The sequence below is a fragment of the Monodon monoceros genome, unplaced genomic scaffold, assembly GCF_005190385.1.
Source record: "Monodon monoceros isolate NGI ecotype Baffin Bay Population unplaced genomic scaffold, NGI_Narwhal_1 Super_Scaffold_3, whole genome shotgun sequence".
NCBI classification, from domain to species: domain Eukaryota; kingdom Metazoa; phylum Chordata; class Mammalia; order Artiodactyla; family Monodontidae; genus Monodon; species Monodon monoceros.
The window spans coordinates 43,001,701-43,024,009 of NW_021703780.1; the positions used below are offsets into that span (position 1 = coordinate 43,001,701).

A 22,309-nucleotide genomic window follows, 5' to 3' on the forward strand; every position below is an offset into this window, starting at 1 on the left:
CCTGCCAGGTTATCATTCAGAAATGAAGGCGAGATAAAGAGTTTCCAGATAAGTGAAAGCTAACGGAGTTCATCACCACTAAATCAACCTTACAAGAAATGCTAAAGGGACTTCTTTAAATAGAAAAAAAAGGTCATCACTAGAAACAAGAAAATTATGAAAGAAAATCTCACTGTTAAAGGCAAACATAGTAAAGGTAGTAGATCAACCGACTATAAGGCTAGTATGAATTTTAAAGACAAAAGCAGTGAAATCATAATATCTAAAATAGTTAAGCGATACACAAAATAAAAAGATGTAAAATATGACATCAAAAACATAAAACATGGTTGGGGGAGTAAAAATGTAGTGCTTTTTGAATGTGCTCCAACTTAAGCAACCATCAACTTAAAATAGACTGCTATATACATACGTTGTTATATATGAACTTCATGGTAAATACAAACCAAAAACCTGTAAGAGATACACAGAAAATAAAAAGAAATGCAAACATAACACTAAAGAAAGCCATCAAATGAAAAGGGAAGAGACAAGAGAGGAAGAAACAGAGAAGAACTATAAAAACAACCAGAAAACAATTAACCAAATGGCAATAAGTATACCTATCAATAATTACTTTAAATGTAAATGAACAAAGGGGCTTCCCTGGTGGCGCAGTGGTTGAGAGTCCGCCTGCCGATGCAGGGGACATGGGTTCGTGCCCCGGTCCAGGAAGATCCCACATGCCGTGGAGCGGCTGGGCCCGTGAGCCATGGCCGCTGAGCCTGCGCATCCAGAGCCTGTGCTCCGCAACGGGAGAGGCCACAACAGTGAGAGGCCCTCGTACCACACACACACAAAAAAATGTAAATGAACAAATGTTCCTATCTCTAAAAAGTGGTTATAGAGGGAACATATCTTAACGTAAGAAAGGCCATATATGACAAACAAAATTTACATGGAACCACAAAAGACCCCGAAATAGCTGAAGCAATCTTAAGAAAGAAGAACAAAGCTGGAGGTATCATGCTCCCTGATTTCAAAGTGTACTGGAAAGCTATGGTAATCATAACAGTGTGGTACTGGCACAAAAGAGCCCAGAAAGAAACCCACACTTACATGGTCAATTAATTTACAACTAAGGAGTCAAGAATATAGTGGGGAAAAGAAAGCCTCTTCAATAATTGATATTGGGAAAACTGTACAGCTACATGAAAAATAATCAAAGTGGACCACTTTCTTACACCATGAATTGGAAATGGATTAAAGACTTAAATGTAAGACCTGAAACCATAAAACTCCTAGAAGAAAACAAAGGCAGTAAGCTCTTTGACACTGGTCCTGGCAATATTTGTTTGGACCTGTCTCCTCAAGTAAGGGCAACAAAAGCAAAAATAAACAAATGAGACTATATCAAACTAAAAAGCTTTTGCACAGAAGGAAACCATCAACAAATTGACAATGTCACCTACTGAATGGGAGAAGATATTTGCAAATTATATATGTGATAAGGGGTTAATATCCAAAATATGCAAAGGACTCATACAACTCAACACCAAAAGAAGTAAATAATGCATTTAAAAAGACCTGAATAGACATTTTTCCAAGAAAGACCAACAGACACATAAAAAGATGCTCAACATCGCTAAACATCACGGAAATGCAAATCAAAATCATAATGAGATATCACTTCACACCTGTCAGAATGGCTATTACAAAAAAGACAAAAAATAACTGTTGGTAAGGATGTGGAGAAAAGGGAACCCTTGTGCACTGTTGGTAGGAACGTAAATTGGTGCACTCACCATGGAGAAGAGTATGGAGGTCCCTCAAAAAATTAAAAATACATTACCATATGATCTAGCACTTCCATATCTGGGTATTTATCCAAAGAAAACAAAAACACTAATTTGGAAAGATATATGCATCCCTTTGTTCACAGCAGCATTATTTACAACAGCCAAGATGTGGAAGCAACCTAAGTGCCCATAAATAGATGAATGGATAAAGAAGTTGTGGTATGTGTACACAATGGAATATTACTCAGCTACAAGCAAAGAATGGAATCTTGCCATTTGCAACAACATGGATGGACCTGGAGTATAGTATTATGCTAAAGTGAAATAAGTCAGACAGAGAAAGACAAATATCATATGATTTCACTTATACAAGGAATCATAAAACAAAACAAATGAACAAACTAAACAAAACATAAAAATTCTCATAGATACAAAAAACAAAGTGGTGGTCAGCAGAGGGGAGAGGTGGGGTGCTGAGCAAAATAGGTGAAGGGGATTAAGGGTCCCAAACTTTGAGTTATAAAATAAATAAACCACAGGGATGTGGGGATGTATTGTACAGCACAGGGAATATAGTCAATAATGTTGTAATAACTTGGTATGGTGACGAATGGTTATTAGACTTATTGTGGTTATCAACTCATAATGTACATAAATGTCTAATAGTAATATAGTATATTGATATTGTACACCTGAAACTAATGTAATATTCCATGTCAACTATACTTCATTTTTTAAAAGGGGAAAAATACTATAATAACTTTTGCTTTTTAAACATTGTAAGTATATTTCATTACTATTTTTTCTGAAAGAAATATGGCTAAAAGCTTCAAACATGTAAGTCCACAATGTTTTCCAATTTTTTTAAATTCCACACTAACTGACAGATCATCATGAATGATGTACAAAAGATTATTTTGTGGTAAGATAACTCTAAAGAGAAGTAATTCAAAATCATACCTGCCAGACCAAAAAGAAACCAATATACAAGTACTTGCAATAAACCCTTAATAAGGAAATTACCAGTTTTACTACTCCCTTTAATACTTTAATACAGTTTTACTACTCCCTTTCATCTTTAAGGGGAAAAAAATAACCTAAGTAATAATGGGTGAATTTATTCTCCCCAGCCTACAGACAAGGACTCACATGGGACTGGGCCCAAATTACCCAAAGATAAATAACTTTAATAGAAAATGCCTTGGTAAATATTTTTGATCTACTTGTGTTTATAGACAACAGAAGTACCACCAGTTTGACATAGTAAGTTACAGAATGAGACCAGGGCTATCATAGGAAGGAAGACTACCTGGTAGCCCATGCAAAGTTGCTTCATGTTACTTGCATTTCTCTTTTGCACTTAAAGTCATCTCTACATTTTTTTTCTTTTTAAATTTTTGTTGGAATGTAGTTGACTTACAATGTTGTGTTAATTTCAGGTGTACAGCAAAGTGAAGATACACATATGTGTGTGTGTGTGTATATATATATGTGTGTGTGTGTGTGTGTGTGTGTATGTATATATATATATATTCTTTTTCAGATTCTTTTCCCATACAGGTTATTACAGTATATTGAGTAGAGTTCCCTGTGCTATACAGTAGGTCCTTGTTAGTTATCTATTTTATATATAGTAGTGTGTATATGTTAATCCCAATCTCCTATTTTTTATTAAAGCCAAGAAGATATTCTAACCAATTTTGCTGTTGTAAAAATATCATTTTTCAAGTCAAGAAAAAAAAGAAAAATGTTTAGCAAATTAAAATAACATACCTGAAAACCCAGAGGGTGCGGGGAAGAGGACTGAGAGTGCCAGGGACAGAATCTGCACTGCCATATAGTGGGAAAGTCACATAACTGCCCTGAACCCCCAAATCTGGGAAAGTAACTTACCCCTTTACATCAGTCAACTGAGATCAAGCACGTAAAGTACTTTAGTGAGTTAAAGGAACATATGCATGTAGATGTATGTAAAACTGAAAAACAATTCCACTTGAAAAAAACCTCCAAAATCATACCAGAGTTGTTCTAAAGTTAACTTTGACCCTCTGAAAACCTGAAAAGTGCAGAGTATACTTTTGGGTCCATGGAATGTTACTGTATAACTCAAAACAAATCATGGTGAATTTCTTCTTAAGGAGAAAACTGAAAATGGATGTTTCAAAGGCCTTTCTAGCTGACTCAGTAACTAAGTAGAAGTTGTACACCATTTTTCAGAGAAATCTGCAAATTGTTTTAAGTTTTTTTGCAATTTCACATATGATAGAAGGCACCAAACAAAAATATTTTAAAACACCAAATCAAAGGTGAAGCTAGTTTGATGAAGAAAACAAACAAATGAATTTTTAACCTTAGTTAATTTATATGGTAAAAAGTAAATAACCAATTATTTGAAAATTGTATCTAATTTGCTATCTTCTATAACCTCATATTTTTGAAATATGTCTATCTATACTGTTACATCTAAATCACTGTATTTTTCATTGTGTAACTCAGCCCATTGTGAATCTTTTTATGTTTATGTAATACATATCTCCATTTTTCCTATTGAAAAATAATGAGATGATAGATTCACTTAAGGAAAAAAATTTAAGGAACTCATATTACTTTTCTATTAACCCATGAAAATTACAACAACACACATTTATTATCTTACAGTTCTGTAGGTCACAAGTTCAGCACGGAGCTAAATTCAAGGAGTTGGCAAGGCTGCACAGCTTTCTGAAGTCTCTAGGGAAGAATCTATTTCCTGTCCATTCAGGTTATTGGCAGAATTTAATTCCTTGCAGTTGAAGGGACCAAAGTCTCCGTTTTCTTGAAGGCTGCAAGCAGAGCGCCATTCCCAGCTTCTGGAGGTATCCACATTCTTTGGTTCATGGCCCCTTCCTCCATCTTCAACACCAGCAATGGCCGGTCAGGTCCTTCTCAAGTTGAATGTTTTTGACCCATTCCTCATTCAGCTTCTTCCACGTTTAATTAGTCATGAATAGTTTGGGCCCATAGATAATCCAAGATAATATCCTCCTCTCAAGGTCATTAACCTTAATTATATCTGCAATGTTCATTTACCATATAGGGTAACATATTCACATGCTCCAGGGTTCCAGGGATTATGATATGGATATTTTTTTGGGGGAAGGGGAGTCATTATTTTCCCTACCACAGAAATATTATCTGATATCCTAGGACCAGATAGTTTCCATGTTATTTAAACTTATCCAGGGCATTAAAAAAGATGGAGCTCATCGAAATTCAAATTATGAGGCCATCATAACCCTAATAACAAAACCAGTCAAGAATAATACCTAAAAAAGAAATCTACAAGCTAAACTAATTTGTTAATACAAGTGCAAATGGAGTTACTATGATGTTAGTAAATCAAATATAGCAGCACATGAACAAAAGTAAAGCATGATTAAATAGGGCTTGTTTCAGAATGCAATGAGTGTTGAACATCAAGAAGTATATTCAATTAATATGTTATGTTCATGCAAGTTACTATATTAATAATTTAGAGGAAGAACAATACACAATCTTCTCAAAAGATACTAAAAATGCATTTTGTAAAATTTATCATGCATTATTTAGTGAAAACTCTTACTAATATAACATTAGAACTTTGTAAACCTGAATCTGAATCAATCAGAAACCAACTGTAAACATCATACTTGATGAAACACTAGATATTCCTGCTTAAAATCAGGAATAAAGCATAGGCTATATTTTGAAGTCATAAATTCGACTTACAGGAATACTTCCTTCCCCAAAATATTGCATAAACTTTTTTATGCAATAAAACCCTAACCCTAATCCTAAAAGAAGAAAAATTTGGGGGCTGACTGTGGCCTCAGGCAAGGAAAACATACGTGACATCAATAGAAGTTGAATGAAATGCATCCATGCTTAAACAAAATGACATGAGATTGATTTTATATTCTCTTTTATAACCAGATAGGGTAGAATGCCCATAATATTGTGAAGTTAAAGTTTCAGTGGACACAATTTTTATTTTAAAAATGTGTGCTTTGTTTATGTATTTTTTAAAAATATTTTCAACTTTACTTCTAATCTTCTTTCATTGCATATGCAAAGAAAAAGTTTAGAAAGAATCTCTTTGAATGAGTAACAGTTATTATCTTTGGTGATGGGAATAGGATTTGGGTAAGTGAAGGCAGATTTTCAAACTTACCACACAACTTCTTTATTTTTGGCCCATTTAAGAGCAGTTAAATAAATAAGAATGTATAATAAATAATATAAATAATAAATAAAAAGAATAACTATAACTATAGAATAAAATATAATTAAAATGTACAATAAATAACAGTTAACCTGTAAAATTTTTATCTTTCAAAAAATTCTCAGAAAAAATTCTAAGATTTTTTTTCCTCACACTTAAGTCATCCAAGAAACTATTGTTAAACATTAGTCTTTCAAGTCTTTTCATGGTTGTGGCTATCATTTGCTTAAAAGAAAAATAACAAAAAATCTAAAACAACGAGCAAGAAGTATACTGCAAGCTGGAAGATAAATGCTGGAAGCCTCTTAACATGACTCACACTTGTGACCTCAGAGACTAATAACACATTTGCTTAGTTTTCATGCCTCGGGAGGTTATTTCCACAGACAATTTTTCACACATTGCTAAGGATACATTGTTAGACAAAGGCATCAATATTTCTTAGGAAAGGACAACACTGTGTTTAAGAAGCAACTTCTTTCATTAAAAAAAAAAAAAAAAAGGCTAGGAATTTAGCATTTGACAAGATTAGCCTTACCAGGGAGCATGTACCTATTTCCCTACAGTAAGAGTGGTTAACTTTACCCAAATAAAAATGTTAATACATCAGATCTAAAGATTGTTATATCTTTAAATACTACATAATATTTAAAGTAAATTTCCAGGAAAATTGATAGCCTAAAAACTCATGTAAAATTGAAGATATAATAAAACAAATTTAAATGACCAAATTCCTATCTTTATCTATCCTCATATAAACAAATTTAGTCTTGTTCAATTGCATATAGATGCATCTTTGTTGTACAACACAGAATTGTGATTTTGTCAAAAATGAATAAGGTACTTTAAACATACCAAGAGAACTGAATCTATTTGGAAATATAATTTCATAGTCTCATTTATGGCAATATTAAAGTTTATTTAGCCACAGAAAGATATTAAAGCACATATGGCCTAAAAGGATAATAAGATAGCATGATTCCATTTTCCTCTACCAATGTCACTATAATTAAATTTAGTGACATTAATTAACCTACTCGAGTAGGTGACTTTTGTCTTTCTACTACCTTCATATTCCTCTTTTTGGATCATTCTGTAAAATAGCCTCTATTTCACTTGTTATTAAACTTTACATCAGACCCACATAGGGAAGCCATTAACAATGCAGTTGCCGAGCAGGAGTTTCAAGATGGCGGAAGAGTAAGACGCAGAGATCACATTACTCTCCACAAATACATCAGAAATACATCTACACATGGAACTGCTCCTATAGAACATCCACTGAAAGCTAGCAGAAGACCTCAGACCTCCCAAAAGGCAAGAAACTCCCCACGTACCTGGGTAGGGCAAAAGAAAAAATAAACAGAGACAAAAGGATAGGGATGGGACCTGCACCAGTGGGAGGGAGCCGTGAAGGAGTAAAGGTTTCCATACACTAGGAAGCCCCTTCGTGGGAGGAGACTGCGGGTGGCGGAGCGGGGAAGCTTCGGAGCCGCGGAGGAGAGCACAGCAACAGGGGTGCAGAGGGCAAAGCGGGGAGATTCCTGCACAGAGGATCGGTGTCGACCGGCACTCACCAGGCCGAGAGTCTTGTCTGCTCACCCGCCGGGGCAGGCGGGGCAGGGAGCTGAGGCTCGGGCTTCGGTTGGAGCGCTGGGAGAGGACTGGAAGCGTGAACACAGCCTGAAGGGGTTAGTGCACCACGGCTAGCCGGGAGGGAGTCCGGGAAAAAGTCTGGACCTGCTGAAGAGGCAAGAGACTTTTTCTTGCCTCTTTGTTACCTGGTGGGCGAGGAGAGGGGATTCAGAGTGCCGCTTAAAGGAGCTCCAGAGACAGGTGCGAGACGCGGCTATCAGCGCGGATCCCAGAGACGGGCATGGGACGCTAAGGCTGCTGCTGCCGCCACCAAGAAGCCTGTATGCAAGCACAGCTCACTATCCACACCTCCCCTCCCGGGAGGCTGTGCAGCATGCCACTGCCAGGGTCCCGTGATCCAGGGCCAACTTCCCCGGGAGAACGTGTGGTGTGCCTCAGGTGGGTGCAACGTCACACTGGCCTCTGCCGATGCAGGCTTTCCCCGCATCTGTACCCATCCATCCCCCCGGCCTGAGTGAGGCGGAGCCACCGAATCAGCTGCTCCTTTAACCCAGTCCTGTCTGAGAGAAGAACAGACGCCCTCAGGCGACCTACACGCAGAGGCGGGTCCAAATCCAAAGCTGAACCCCGGGAGCTGTGCGAACAAAGGAGAGAGAGGGAAATCTCTCCTAGCAGCCTCAGGAGCAGAGGATTAAATCTCCACAATCAACTTCATGTACCCTGCATCTGTGGAATACCTGAATAGACAATGAATCATCCCAAATTGAGGAGGTGGACTTTGGGAGCAAAGATATATATATATTTTTTTTTTTTTCCCACTTTTCTCTTTTTCTGCGTGTGAATGTGTATGCTTCTGTGTGTGATTTTGTCTTTATAGCTTTGCTTTTACCATTTGTCCTAGGGTTCTCTCTGTGTTTGTTTTTTTAATTACTTAAAAAAATTTTTTTTAATAATTATTTTAATAACTTTATTTTATGTTATTTTACTTTTTTATTTTATTTTATCTTCTTTCTTTCTTTGTTTTTCTCCCTTTTATTCTGAGCCGTGTGGATGAAAGGCTCTTGGTGCTCCAGCCAGGCGTCAGGGCTGTGCCTCTGAGGTGGGAGAGCCAAGTTCGTACACAAGAGACCTCCCAGCTCCACGTAATATCAAACGGCAAAAATCTCCCAGAGATCTCCATCTCAACACCAAGACCCAGCTTCACTCAAGGACCATCAAGGTACAGTGCTAGACATCCTATGCCAAACAACTAGCAAGATAGGAAAACAACCCCATCCATTAGCAGAGAGGCTGCCTAAAATCATAACAAAGCCAGAGACACCCCAAAACACACCACCAGACATGGACCTGCCCACCAGAAAGACAAGGTCCAGTCTCATCCACCAGAACACAGGCACTAGCCCCCTCCACCAGGAAGCTTACACAACCCACTGAACCAACCTTAGCCACTGGGGACAGACACCAAAAACAACGGGAACTACGAGCCAGCAGCCTGAGAAAAGGAGACCCCAAACACAGAAAGTTAAGCAAAATGAGAAAACAGAGAAACACACAGCAGATGAAGGAGCAAGGCCAAAACCCACCAGACCTAACAAATGAAGAGGAAATAGGCAGTCTACCTCAAAAAGAATTCAGAATAATGATAGTAAAGATAATACAAAATCTTGGAAATAGAATAGAGAAAATACAAGAAACATTTAACAAGGACATAGAAGGACTAAAGAGAAAACAAACAGTGAGGAAAAACACAGTAAATGAAATTTAAAATTCTCTAGAAGGGATCAATAGCAGAATAACTGAGGCAGAAGAATGAATAAGTGATGTGGAAGGTAAAATAGTGGAAATAACTACTGAACAGCAGAAAAAAGAATGAAAAGAATTGAGGACAGTCTCAGAGACTTCTGGGACAACATTAAATGCACCAACATTCGAATTATATGGGTCCCAGAAGAAGAAGAGAAAAAGAAAGGGACTGAGAAAATATTTGAAGAGATTATAGTTGAAAACTTCCCTAATGTGGGGAAGGAAATAGTTAATCAAGTCCAGGAAGCACAGAGAGTCCCACAGAGGATAAATCCAAGGAGAAACATGCCAAGACACATACTAATCAACCTATCAAAAATTAAATACAAAGAAAATATATTAAAAGCAGCAAGGGAAAAACAACAAATAACACACAAGGAAATCCCCATAAGGTTAAGAGCTGATATTCCAGCAGAAACTCTGCAAGCCAGAAGGGACTGGCAGGACATATTTACAGTGACAAAGGAGAAAAACCTACAATCAAGATTACTCTACCCAGCAAGGATCTCATTCAGATTACATGGAGAAATAAAAATCTTTACAGACAAGCAAAAGCTAAGAATTCAGCACGACCAAACCAGCTTTACAACAAATGCTAAAAGAACTTCTCTAGGCAGGAAACACAAGAGAAGGAAAAGACCTACAATAACAAACCCAAAACAATTGAGAAAATGGTAATAGGAACATACATATCACTAATTACCTTAAATGTAAATGGATTAAATGCTCCAACCAAAAGACATCGACTGGCTGAATGGATACAAAAACAAGAACCATATATAGGCTGTCTACAAGAGACCCACTTCAGACCTAGGGACACATACAGACTGAAAGTGAGGGGGTGGAAAAAGATATTCCATGCTAATGGAAATCAAAAGAAAGCTGGAGTAGCAATTCTTATATCAGACAAAATAGACTTTAAAAGACTATTACAAGAGACAAAGAAGGACACTACAAAATGATCAAGGGATCAATACAAGAAGAAGATATAACAATTGTAAATATTTATGCACCCAACATAGGAGCACCTCAATATATAAGGCAAATAATAACAGCCATAAAAGGGGAAGTCAACAGTAACACGATCATAGTAGGGAACTTTAACACCCCACATTCACCAATGGACAGATCATCCAAAATGAAAATAAATAAGGAAACACAAGCTTTAAATGATATATTAAACAAGATGGACTTAATTGATATTTATAGGACATTCCATCTAAAAACAACAGAATAAACATTCTTCTCAAGTGCGCATGGAACATTCTCCAGGATAGATCATATCTTGGGCCACAAATCAAGCCTTGGTAAATGTAAGAAAACTGAAATCGTATCAACTATCTTTTCCGGGGCTTCCATGGTGGTGCAGTGGTTGAGAGTCTGCCTGCCGATGCAGGGGACACGGGTTTGTGCCCCAGTCCGGGAAGATCCCACATGCCACAGAGAGGCTGGACCCGTGAGCCATGGCTGCTGAGCCTGCGCATCTGGAGCCTGTGCTCCGCAAAGGGAGAGGCCACAACAGTGAGAGGCCTGCATACCGCAAATAAAAAATTATATATATATATATATATTTTTTTTTTTTTTTTTTTTCTGACCACAACGCTGTGAGACTAGACATCAATTACAGGAAAAAATCTGTAAAAAATACAAACACAAGGAGGCTAAACAATACACTACTTAATAACCAAGAGATCACTGAAGAAATCAAAGAGGAAACCAAAAAATACCTAGAAACAAGGCTTTCCTGGTGGTGCAGTGGTTTAGAATATGCCTGCTAATGCAGGGCACACAGGTTCGAGCCCTGGTCTGGGAGGATCCCACATGCCGCAGAGCAGCTGGGCCCGTGAGCCACAACTACTGAGCCTGCGCGTCTGGAGCCTGTGCTCCGCAACAAGAGAAGCTGTAATAGTGAGAGGCCCACACACCGCGATGAAGAGTGGCCCCTGCTTGCAACAACTTGAGAAAGTCCTCGCACAGAAACAAAGACCCAACACAGCAAAAATAAATAAATTAATTAACAAACTCCTACCCCCAACATCTTCTTTAAAAAAAAACAAAAACAAACCTAGAAACAAGTGACAATGAAAACATGACAACCCCAAACCTATGGGATGCACCAAAAGCAGTTCTAAGAAGTTTATAGTAATACAATCCTACCTTAAGAAACAAGAAACATCTCAAATAAACAACCTAACCTTACACCTAAAGCAATTACAGAAAGAAGAACAAAAAAAACCCCAAAGTCAGCAGAAGGAAAGAAATCATAAAGATCAGATCAGAAATAAATGAAAAAGAAATGAAGGAAATGATAGCGAAAATCAATAAAACTAAAAGCTGGTTCTTTGAGAAGATAAACAAATTGATAAACCATTAGCCAGACTCATCAAGAGAAAAAGGGAGAAGACTCAAGCCAATAGAATTAGAAATGAAAAAGGAGAAGTAACAACTGACACTGCAGAAATACAAAGGATCATGAGAGATTACTACAAGCAACTGTATGCCAATAAAATGGACAACCTGGAAGAAATGGACAAATTCTTAGAAATGCACAACCTGCCGAGACTGAACCAGGAAGAAATAGAAAATATGAACAGTCCAATCAGAAGCACTGAAATTGAAACTGTGATTAAAAATCTTCCAACAAACAAAAGCCCAGGACCAGATGGCTTCACAGGTGAATTCTATCAAATATTTAGAGAAGAGCTAACACCTATCCCTCTGAAACTCTTCCAAAATATAGCAGAGGGAGGAACACTTCCAAACTCATTCGATGAGGCCACCATCACCCTGATACTAAAACCAGACAAAGATGTCACAAAGAAAGAGAACTACAGGCCAATATCGCTGATGAACATACATGCAAAAATCCTCAACAAAATACTAGCAAACAGAATCTAACAGCATATTAAAAGGATCATACACTGTGATCAAGTGGAGTTTATCCCAGCAATGCAAGGGTTATTCAATATACACAAATCAATCAATCTGATACCCCATATTAACAAATTGAAGGAGAAAATCCATATGATCATCTCAATAGATGCAGAGAAAGCATTCAACAAAATTCAACACCCATTTATGATAAAAGCCCTCCAGAAAGTAGGCATAGAGGGAACTTTCTTCAACATAATAAAGGCTATATATGATATACCCACAGCCAACATCGTCCTCAATGGTGAAAAACTGAAACCATTTACACTAAGATCAGGAACAAGACAAGGTTGCCTACTCTCACCACTATTATTCAACATAGTTTTGGAAGTTTCATCCACAGCAATCAGAAAAGAAAAAGAAATAAAAGGAATCCAAATAGGAAAAGAAGAGGTAAGTCTGTCACTGTTTGCAGATGACATGATGCTATACATAGAGAACCCTAAAGATGCTACCAGAAAACTACTAGAGCTAATCAATGAATTTGGTAAAGTAGCAGGATACAAAATTAATGTATAGAAATCTCTAGCATTCCTATATACTAATGAAAAAACTGAAAGTGAAATTAAGGAAACACTCCCATTTACCATTGCAACAAAAAGAATAAAATATCTAGAAATAGACCTACCCAAGGAGACAAAAGACCTGTATGCAGAAAATTATAAGACACTGATGAAAGAAATTAAGGATGATACAAATAGATGGAGAGATATACCATGTTCTTGGATTGGAAGAATCAACATTGTGAAAATGAGTATAGTACCCAAAGCAATCTACAGATTCAATGCAATCCCTATCAAACTACCTCTGGCATTTTTCACAGAACTAAAACAAAAAATTTCACAATTTGTATGGAAACACAAAAGACCCTGAATAGCCAAAGCAATCTTGAGAAAGAAAAACGGAGCTGGAGGAATCCGGCTCCCTGACTTTAGACTACAAAGCTACAGTAATCAAAACAATATGGTACTAGCACAAAAACAGAAATATAGATCAATGGAACAGGATAGAAAGCCCAGAGATAAACCCATGCACATATGGTCACCTTATCTTTGATAAAGGAGGCAAGAATATACAGTGGAGAAAAGACAGCCTCTTCAATAAGTGGTGGTGGGAAAACTGTACAGCTACATGTAAAACAATGAAATTAGAACACTCCCTAACACCATACACAAAAATAAACTCAAAATGGATTAAAGACCTAAATGTAAGGCCAGACAGTATCAAACTCTTAGAGGAAAACATAGGCAGAACACTCTATGACATAAATCACAGCAAGATCCTTTTTGACCCACCTCCTAGAGAAATGGAAATAAAAACAAAAGTAAACAAATGGGACCTAATGAAACTTCAAAGCTTTTGCACAGCAAAGGACACCATAAACAAGACGAAAAGACAACCCTCAGAATGGGAGAAAGTATTTGCAAATGAAGCAACTGACAAAGGATTAATCTCCAAAATTTACAAGCAGCTCATGCAGATCAGTATCAAAAAAACCAAACAACCCAATCCAAAACTGGGCAGACGACCTAAATAGACATTTCTCCAAAGAAGATATACAGATTGCCAACGAACACATGAAAGAATGCTCAACATCATTAATCATTAGAGAAATACAAATCAAAACTACAATGAGATATCATCTCACACCAGTCAGAATGGCCATCATCAAAAAATCTACAAACAATAAATGCTGTACAGGGTGTGGAGAAAAGGGAACCCTCTTGCACTGTTGGTGGGAATGTAAATTGATACAGCCATGATGGAGAACAGTATGTAAAAAAACTTTAAAAAGTAAAAATAGAGCTACCATATGACCTAGCAATCCCACTACTGGGCATATACCCTGAGAAAACCATAATTCAAAAAGAGTCATGTACCAAAAGTTCTTTGCATCTCTATTTACAATATCCAGGACATGGAAGCCACCTAAGTGTCCATCAACAGATGAATGGATAAAGAAGATGTGGCACATATATACAGTAGAATATTACCCAGCCAATAAAAGAAACGAAATTGAATTATTTGTAGTGAGGTGGATGGACCTATAATCTGTCATAAAGAGTGAAGTAAGTCAGAAAGAGAAAAACAAATACCGTATGCTAACATATATATATATGGAATCTAAGGGGAAAAAAAAAAGGTCATGAAGAACCTAGGGGCAAGATGGGAATAAAGACACAGACCTACTAGAGAATGGACTTGAGGATATGGGGAGGGGGAAGGGTAAGCTGGGACGAAGTGAGAGAGAGGCATGGACATATATACACTACCAAACGTAAAGTAGATAGCAAGTAGGAAGCAGCAGCATAGCACAGGGAGATCAGCTCAGTGCTTTGTGACCACGTAGAGGGGTGGGATATGGAGGGTGGGAGGGAGGGAGACGCAAGAGGGAAGAGATATGGGAACATATGTATATGTATAACTGATTCACTTTGTTTTAAAGCAGAAACTAACACACCATTGTAAAGCAATTATACTGCAATAAAGATGTTAAAAAAAAAAAAAACAAAAAAAAAAGCAGTTTCCTGTGATTCAGTCCCTGATTCTGAATCATTAGGATGGGGATGGGCCCAGGAAACTGAATTTTAATAGCCACCTCTGGTGATTCTGGCTAAAGTTCTCTGAATCACAGTGCTCTCTATTTTTTTTTAAGACTCTCTTGAAAATTATTTGTGTTGAGGGCTAAGCTAGGATAGTTACCAAGGTGTTTTCTTGTTTGATTTATAATTTTCTACCAATTGAATTTTCTTATAATTTACGTATGCCTCTGGTTAAAAACTACTACAGTTCATTTTCCTACCAGTCTTTAAACCTTCATCAAAAATTTTAATAGTCTGCCTTTCATGATTAACTTCACTTGTCTTTTTTTTTTTTTTTTTTTTTTTGCGGTACGCGGGCCTCTCACTGTTGTGGTCTCTCCCGTTGCGGAGTACAGGCTCCAGACGCGCAGCCTCAGCGGCCATGGCTCACGGGCCCAGCCGCTCCGCGGCATGTGGGATCTTCCCGGACCGGGGCACGAACCCGTGTCCCCTGCATCAGCAGGTGGACTCCCAACCACTGTGCCACCAGGAAGCCCTTAACTTCACTTGTCTTTAATGGCTTTTAAGAGTCTTAATCCACTGTAGGATTTTGATATACACCTCTGTACAGTATGTTTCTTGAGTGAATTTTCTACTTCCCTAACTGGAGAATAAATGTCCCATCCAAAACTACCTGGTACAATGTTGTACATTCTGTGATTATTCAGCAAATATTAGCACCTGACTACACGTCTCAATAAGAATCTGCAACAACTTTAAAGCTCTCTACTGGCGGTTTCAGTCCCTTTTTGAGATACATTGTTCAGAAGTTCTTCACATTTCACCTAAATCCACCAAGTAAGTGCCTTCTTTTTATGTAGGCAGCAGAAAGGAAGAAAATTCTATCACAACAAAGAAATTATTCGTAGTTCTTAGAACAAATAAATCATCATTCAACTCCTTTCCCCTGGTTTAATTTTAGTTCATCAAATTACTCTTTATACTTCATTTGCAAGAAATATTTTCATTGAAAAAGTCTAGTGCCTATGTTCTAATTACTTACTAAAAGAAATTTATATTCTAATATCTCGTGTTGATAATTTCCATTGGATTAAATTCATTGTGAACGATTAGAGTACTACAGGACTTCTGGAATGTATTCATAAATACTAGTCTACTCATGATTAATCTTTTTTTAAAACATACCATGTTTGTTTGTTTTTCTACAACCCCCAAAGTGTGTATCTTTGCCAAAACCATTTCAAAGCCATAATCTTTTAAAGAAACAAAATTAAAACCGAGTAACACACCTAACTATGACTTAACTATTTCTACTTCAAAAAATGGAACACTTCAGTTCAGTATTCAAAGTTACAAAAGTCATTTTATAGATATCTAAGTATCTAGAACTATTGGCAATCAGTTACCTAATTATTAGATGCTTCCCTGATTCTCAGAAATAAAAATGTATTTTGATATAAGCAAAAATTTTCAAGTGCTCTTTCCCAGAAATTCCCCATCTGTGTTTTTACATCACTTAAACACACCTAGAACATCAGTGATTTTCTGGTGTCAACTTTCAAAGGCATCAAACATTTGTGTAGTGATCAGTGTGGTACACACTGAAGCATTTTGAAAATATTTTTTAAACATAAAAACCAAGAAAGAGAGCTTTAGAATGAAACAATCTAGTTACCAAAGGGTACATTAATCAAATCATATAAAAAAACATAATTTCCACACTCATGAAAGTAGACTGAGTGCAAAACTTTCTAATTTCATCTGCTAACATAGCCATCTATATGGATCATGAACCGAGTATTAAAATAAAATATGCCTTGTCTTGAACAACACTGTTTTGTTAATTCTGTATTTTCACGTTTTGAAAATGGAGAACGTATTTGGACTAATTCAAGAATATCGTATAAGGACCTTATACCAAAGGTTTTTAATGAAAGTGTGCAAAACCACCCCGGCCCCCATATGACTACAGAACATAATTTTAAAGTCGAAGTCCTAAAAGCTTGAAATCTAGACTCAATATCTTGTACCAATTTTCCTCTCACCCACTCTCTTCAAAACAGAGATGGGCATCATCAATCCCCATGCCAACGGGAACACAGAGCCCCTGGAAGCAGCAATAACATTCTGTTGACTCAGAGGATATGTCACCTGTTCTGAGAAATAATCATGCATCATTTTATACGTTCGATTGAATTAATTCCTCTTGTCATTTCAAGGTTCAATAAAGCCTCTTTCAAATTACAAAGAAATGAATAAAGAAGATTCATATAAGTATTCTTTTAATGCTTACTAATGGTTTTACAATGATCACAATTAAAAAGATTTCTTCAGAGCAACAGTAAAACAATGATCAGTACCATAGGCACTGAGCTTCTAAATTTAAAATCCATGATGTTGCTTTTTAAAGTCATTTGATGGTGGTCTGTTTTTACTATATCAATAAAATCATTCATGGTAGAAAAGAAACAGATCCATAAGTAAACCTAGTGGGACTTGATTAATTTGTGCAGATAATGGGCCAACAGTTGCTTAGTAAGGTTAAAGAAAAACATATAATATTTTTGCAGTCATGACAATGCCAAATGCCATGCTTTGGGAGACCAAAAAGTTGTAGATATTGCTTACAAATGTAGTCACTCCTGTAGATAAACTGGACATTTACATTGTTTAATTCAAAATGCATTCTAAGAGTTATTCTCAATCAGGTTTTAAAACATAACCCTGGAACTAGCATTATTACAATAATAAATACAATTGAATTTTCCAAATTTTCTTAGTTGTTAAATGTGGGCTGCCTTCACACTAAGTGCCATATGAAATTCTTAATGGCAGATATCAGGTTAAGATTCTTTTACTCAACACATACGGAGGATGTGCCCCTCCTGGTTCCTGAAAGAGGAGTGGGAAAAAAAATCTTACAAACATGTACCAACTTTAAAAAGCTTGCCATACAATTGCAAATCAAATAAGGACAGCATCACAACTAGTGGGGCTTCTTCCTCCTACCTTTCTCCTCAATCGAAATAAAAAAATACAGTGAAGTGGGTAAATAAAGACACCTCCACAAAGCTAGTATAACAAAGTGGATTATTCCACATGGGAAACCACCACAGCAAGTCAACATTCACTTCCCCCAAGGATTTTATGCCTTTGACCTCTATGCATAACATGGCATATCACATAACTGCACCATAGAAAAGGTGATTAAACAAAAGATCTACTTGTCTCTTAACTAAATGACGACTTGAACTGCCTCAGTAGTTGACACACACCATAAAGACAAGCGTAAGCTATGGTTTAGAAAGGCATGCCTTTCTAAAGAATTTGAAAGGCATGAGGAGAAGGAAACAAAAGCCTCTATGAGCCAATGTCCTCAAATACAGTACAGTGATCCCCACATCTGCATGCCTGGAAAAATGATACAGCAAAAGTGTCCAAAATAAAATGACTTAAGGCATCCTTAACTAAGAAAGATGTGCTCACCTCTGTAGGTCCAGGAAATGTGGCATCCTTTCTCTCTTCATGGGGCTCCAGGGATCTCAGCTCCAAGAGTAGAACACAAGTCCTGCCTACAAGTCTTCACCATGAGTCATCGTGCCCTGTGCACAGTGGGCGGGCTGGTGATCAGAAAACTAGGGATTGGGCTTCCCTGGTGGCGCAGTGGTTGAGAGTCTGCCTGTGGATGCAGGGGACACGGGTTCGTGCCCTGGTCCGGGAAGATCCCACATGCCGCGGAGCGGCTGGGCCCGTGAGCCATGGCCGCTGAGCCTGCGCGTCCAGAGCCTGTGCTCCGCAACGGGGGAGGCCACAACAGTGAGAGGCCCGCGTACCACACAAAAAAAAGAAAACTAGGGATCTGATGGATCAGAAGCCTGAGAAGAAATGCTACACTAAACACAGGACGTCATTGGGCTTGGACCAGCATAGAACAGCTATGATGAACATCAGGGGAAATGATGACAGTTCAAGTAACTTGGTCAACAACCACTGGCCAAAGCCAAGTAGCTGTTCAATGTGATAATTTGGTCGATAAGCGGATTTGATCAAAAATGAATGTGTGCAGTTATTGTTTTTCAACTATGAGTAAATTTGGTGTGCTGCTGCTCCTGTATTGCCCTGTCTCCCCATCCACCTAACTGCACAAGGTAAAATCAGAATGGTTTTGCAAGTTAGGAAGACACATTTCCAACAACTGAGCATTCCTTGAAGCAATCTGATGGTTCTCCATTCCTTGGCACAAAAATGGAAATGCAGTCTGACAAGCTTAATATGTTTGAAAAACAAAGAAACACTGCCCAACACTCAAAAGCCATGCCTTAATTTTTAAGTAATGTATTACAAAAACAATAGCATGCTCACAGGAGAAAATAAAACACAGACAAGCAAAAAATGGAACATAACAGACATCAAAAAGCAACATGGCTGGAAATAAGCAAAGTAACCAAAACATGATTAAACCACATGTTTGCCATGTAGATCCTTCCTTATGCATACATATTCATAGAGTATTATATTTTTACATGACAGTTTACATACCTGATACATTAAGTATCAGACATTTAAGTTGTTCCAATTTTGCAATATGATGAATAATAGTACAGAGAAGACATATGGGCTAAAAGTTACTAAACAGAATAATGCAAAGATGTAGAAAAATATGAAGTGGACAAAAGAAGTTTTGCAAAACATATGACAGTTTAACAAACTGAAGAATCAGAAAATATTAGTGATTGAGGAGTCTCACATTTAACAAAATTGTCATTTAAACCTGCTTATCTACTTGCTTTAAGTCCAAATATTTTCGATCAACACATGTGCTACAAAGAGTTTGATATGTATCAGTAGGACTCAGAGGCTTTTTACATAGATTCATTACATAAATGATTGTTAAAGATTAGACTAGATGAGAAGCCCAGTGTACTCGTCTACCATGGCTGCTGTAAAAACTTTCCAGAAACTTGGTAGCTTAAAGCAACAGAATGTTATTCTCTCACAGTTCTGGAGGATGGAAATCTGTACTCCCCCAGAGGCTCTAGGGGAGAATCCATCCCTTGCCTTCTGGCAGCATTCCTTGACTTGCGGCCACATCACTCCAATTTCACTGCCTCCTCTGAGAAAACTCAGTTCTGCTCTTAAGGACTTTCAACTGATTAGATCAGCCTCCCTTCAGACAAGCCAGGATAATCTCCCCAAGACCCTTAATTTAATCACACCTGCAAATATTCTTTGTTCAAATATGATAACATTTATCAGTTTTAGTTATTGGGATCTGATATCCTGGTGGGGGGAACACTTTTCAACCTACTACACCTAGTATTCACAGAAATTCTTCTAAAACTGTCTTGAATTTGACCCACTATTTCTCATCGGAACTATATTAGTCCCCATGTTTCCATGTCTACTCTAAGGATGCAAAGTATAGGCCTCGTATTTGAATGCCTTTGCTATTGTCCCACGTGAAAATATCATAGGATCACCTCCCCAGACGAAATTAATTCCTCTTGCTCTATTTCTTGTTTATTGCTTGGTCTTCCTGTGCCTCCATCCACACAGCAAGACTTTGAGAGTCATCTTTTTTCATGTTACCCACATCCAATCGATCCCTGAGCTCTGCTGATGCTTTTTTAGTTCATTTCAGATCAGCCCCACTCTCCCTCTCCCAACTCTGAATATTCTTGCCTTAGCTGGAGGTGGAGGGGGCAGGGCTCAGCTGGCCTGCTGCTGGGCTCTGCCCTCCACATCTGCCCCCCTTTACCCATTCTCTTTTCTGCTGTCAAGTGACCTAAAACTTTCTAAATCTGAACACCTCGCTTCCCTACTTAGAACCTTTGAATGCCTCCGATTACTCTCAGACTTAAGTCCAAATAGCACAGACATACAAGGCCTTTCTTGATTTGGCCTCTCCCTACCCCTGCAACCTCATCTAGTATTTCTATCCCACCCCCTCCATCTATCCTAAGCAATTTGACGTAATTTCAGTTTTCCCAAAGTATCATGATTTCTTTCATTTCTATATTTTGGAACATGTTACAGGTTTCTGCCTTAGGGGGCAAACAAGAAGACAACTCCTATTTATACTCCACAATTTGGCTAAGAGAACATCTTGTTTAAGAATGTATCCTTATACTTTTTGAATAGGTAAATTTTATACAGTAGTATGTGAATCATATCTCAATAAATGGTTATTAAACAAGAAGAATGCATCCTTTTCAATGATGTACCAAAACTCATTTAGCATCATATACATCTCCTACAACTTTGCAAGCCTCCCGCACCTCCCTCTATAACATTTATATGATATTTGCATCTATTGGCCATCTGACTCCTGAGGGCAGGACCCTGACAAATTCATCTTCATTTTCTCCTCAATTAATATAATGTCTGGCACAAAGCAGACAGTAAATGCTTATTGAATGAATGACTAAAAGATTATAATCCTTAAACACAGTGATACACAGTTGAAACAAATTCTAATAAATCCAGCAAGTGTTAGAACTGAGTTTATCACCTGGATTGAAGTCAACTGGGTATCATTTGTCACTTAGAATGTAAATTACCCTAAGGACTAAATTACTCTTAGGATTGATCAATAGCAACCTTTAAATTTCAAAGCACAGGCATGTACAGGTAATTGTGCTTTAAAGCAATGTAATCATTTCCCAATGAAATACATCCTTTGTCCTCAATTTTAATTCTAAGAGTTAGTATTCATATTTACCAATCTGCATGCAGGAATGAATTACCATCTGGCTACTATAAGTTGTGTTTAATTAGCTTTAAAACGTTTTTTCTAAGAGTGTCCGTCCTTCCAACTTAAGCACCACTAATTTTCTTGGCTGCCACATTATAGAGTAAATAAAGTAAACATATCCTTTTTAGTGGGGCCAAAACATTCATTACAAACACTTAAAACCAGCATCCACACCCAACCCAAGCGTCTTCATTTCTTTGCATCACCAAATATATAAACTTTCTTTTTCTTTTTTCCTGTTTTCAAAGCTTTTTCATAAATGGTAAAGATCAATCTTCATGAGATATATTACTAACAACCAAGTTTTCATTAATTGTCAAAATAACAGAATAACATAATGCTATATGTTCTTAGTTGGAAGAGAGTACAGCCCAGAAGAATTATATACAGATAACATGGGCAAACTTTAGACACATAATCTACTGATTACTTTCCTAACAGAGTACATCTCCTGGCACAGCAAACCTGGCTTCCTCTCCACCATTCAGCAGGAAAGACAGAGGAGTCAGAGAAAAAGGAATAAGGGATCTTTTCTTGCCTTCTCTGAGCTGATGGGGTGGGGCGGGAGAGGGGATAAAGTCTCACTCAGTAACTCCCAGTTTTCTATCTGCTGGTTTAGGAGGAGAGATTGTATCTAAATAACCTCCACTATCTCACTGCCATA

General features: G+C 37.4%; 1 protein-coding gene across 2 annotated transcripts in view; it reads right to left on the reverse strand.

Annotated features, from left to right (window-relative positions):
* The window catches only part of COL21A1 (collagen type XXI alpha 1 chain), a 127,454-nt gene that overhangs the window by 26,184 nt on the left and 78,961 nt on the right, over positions 1-22,309 (reverse strand). The window lies entirely within an intron of this gene.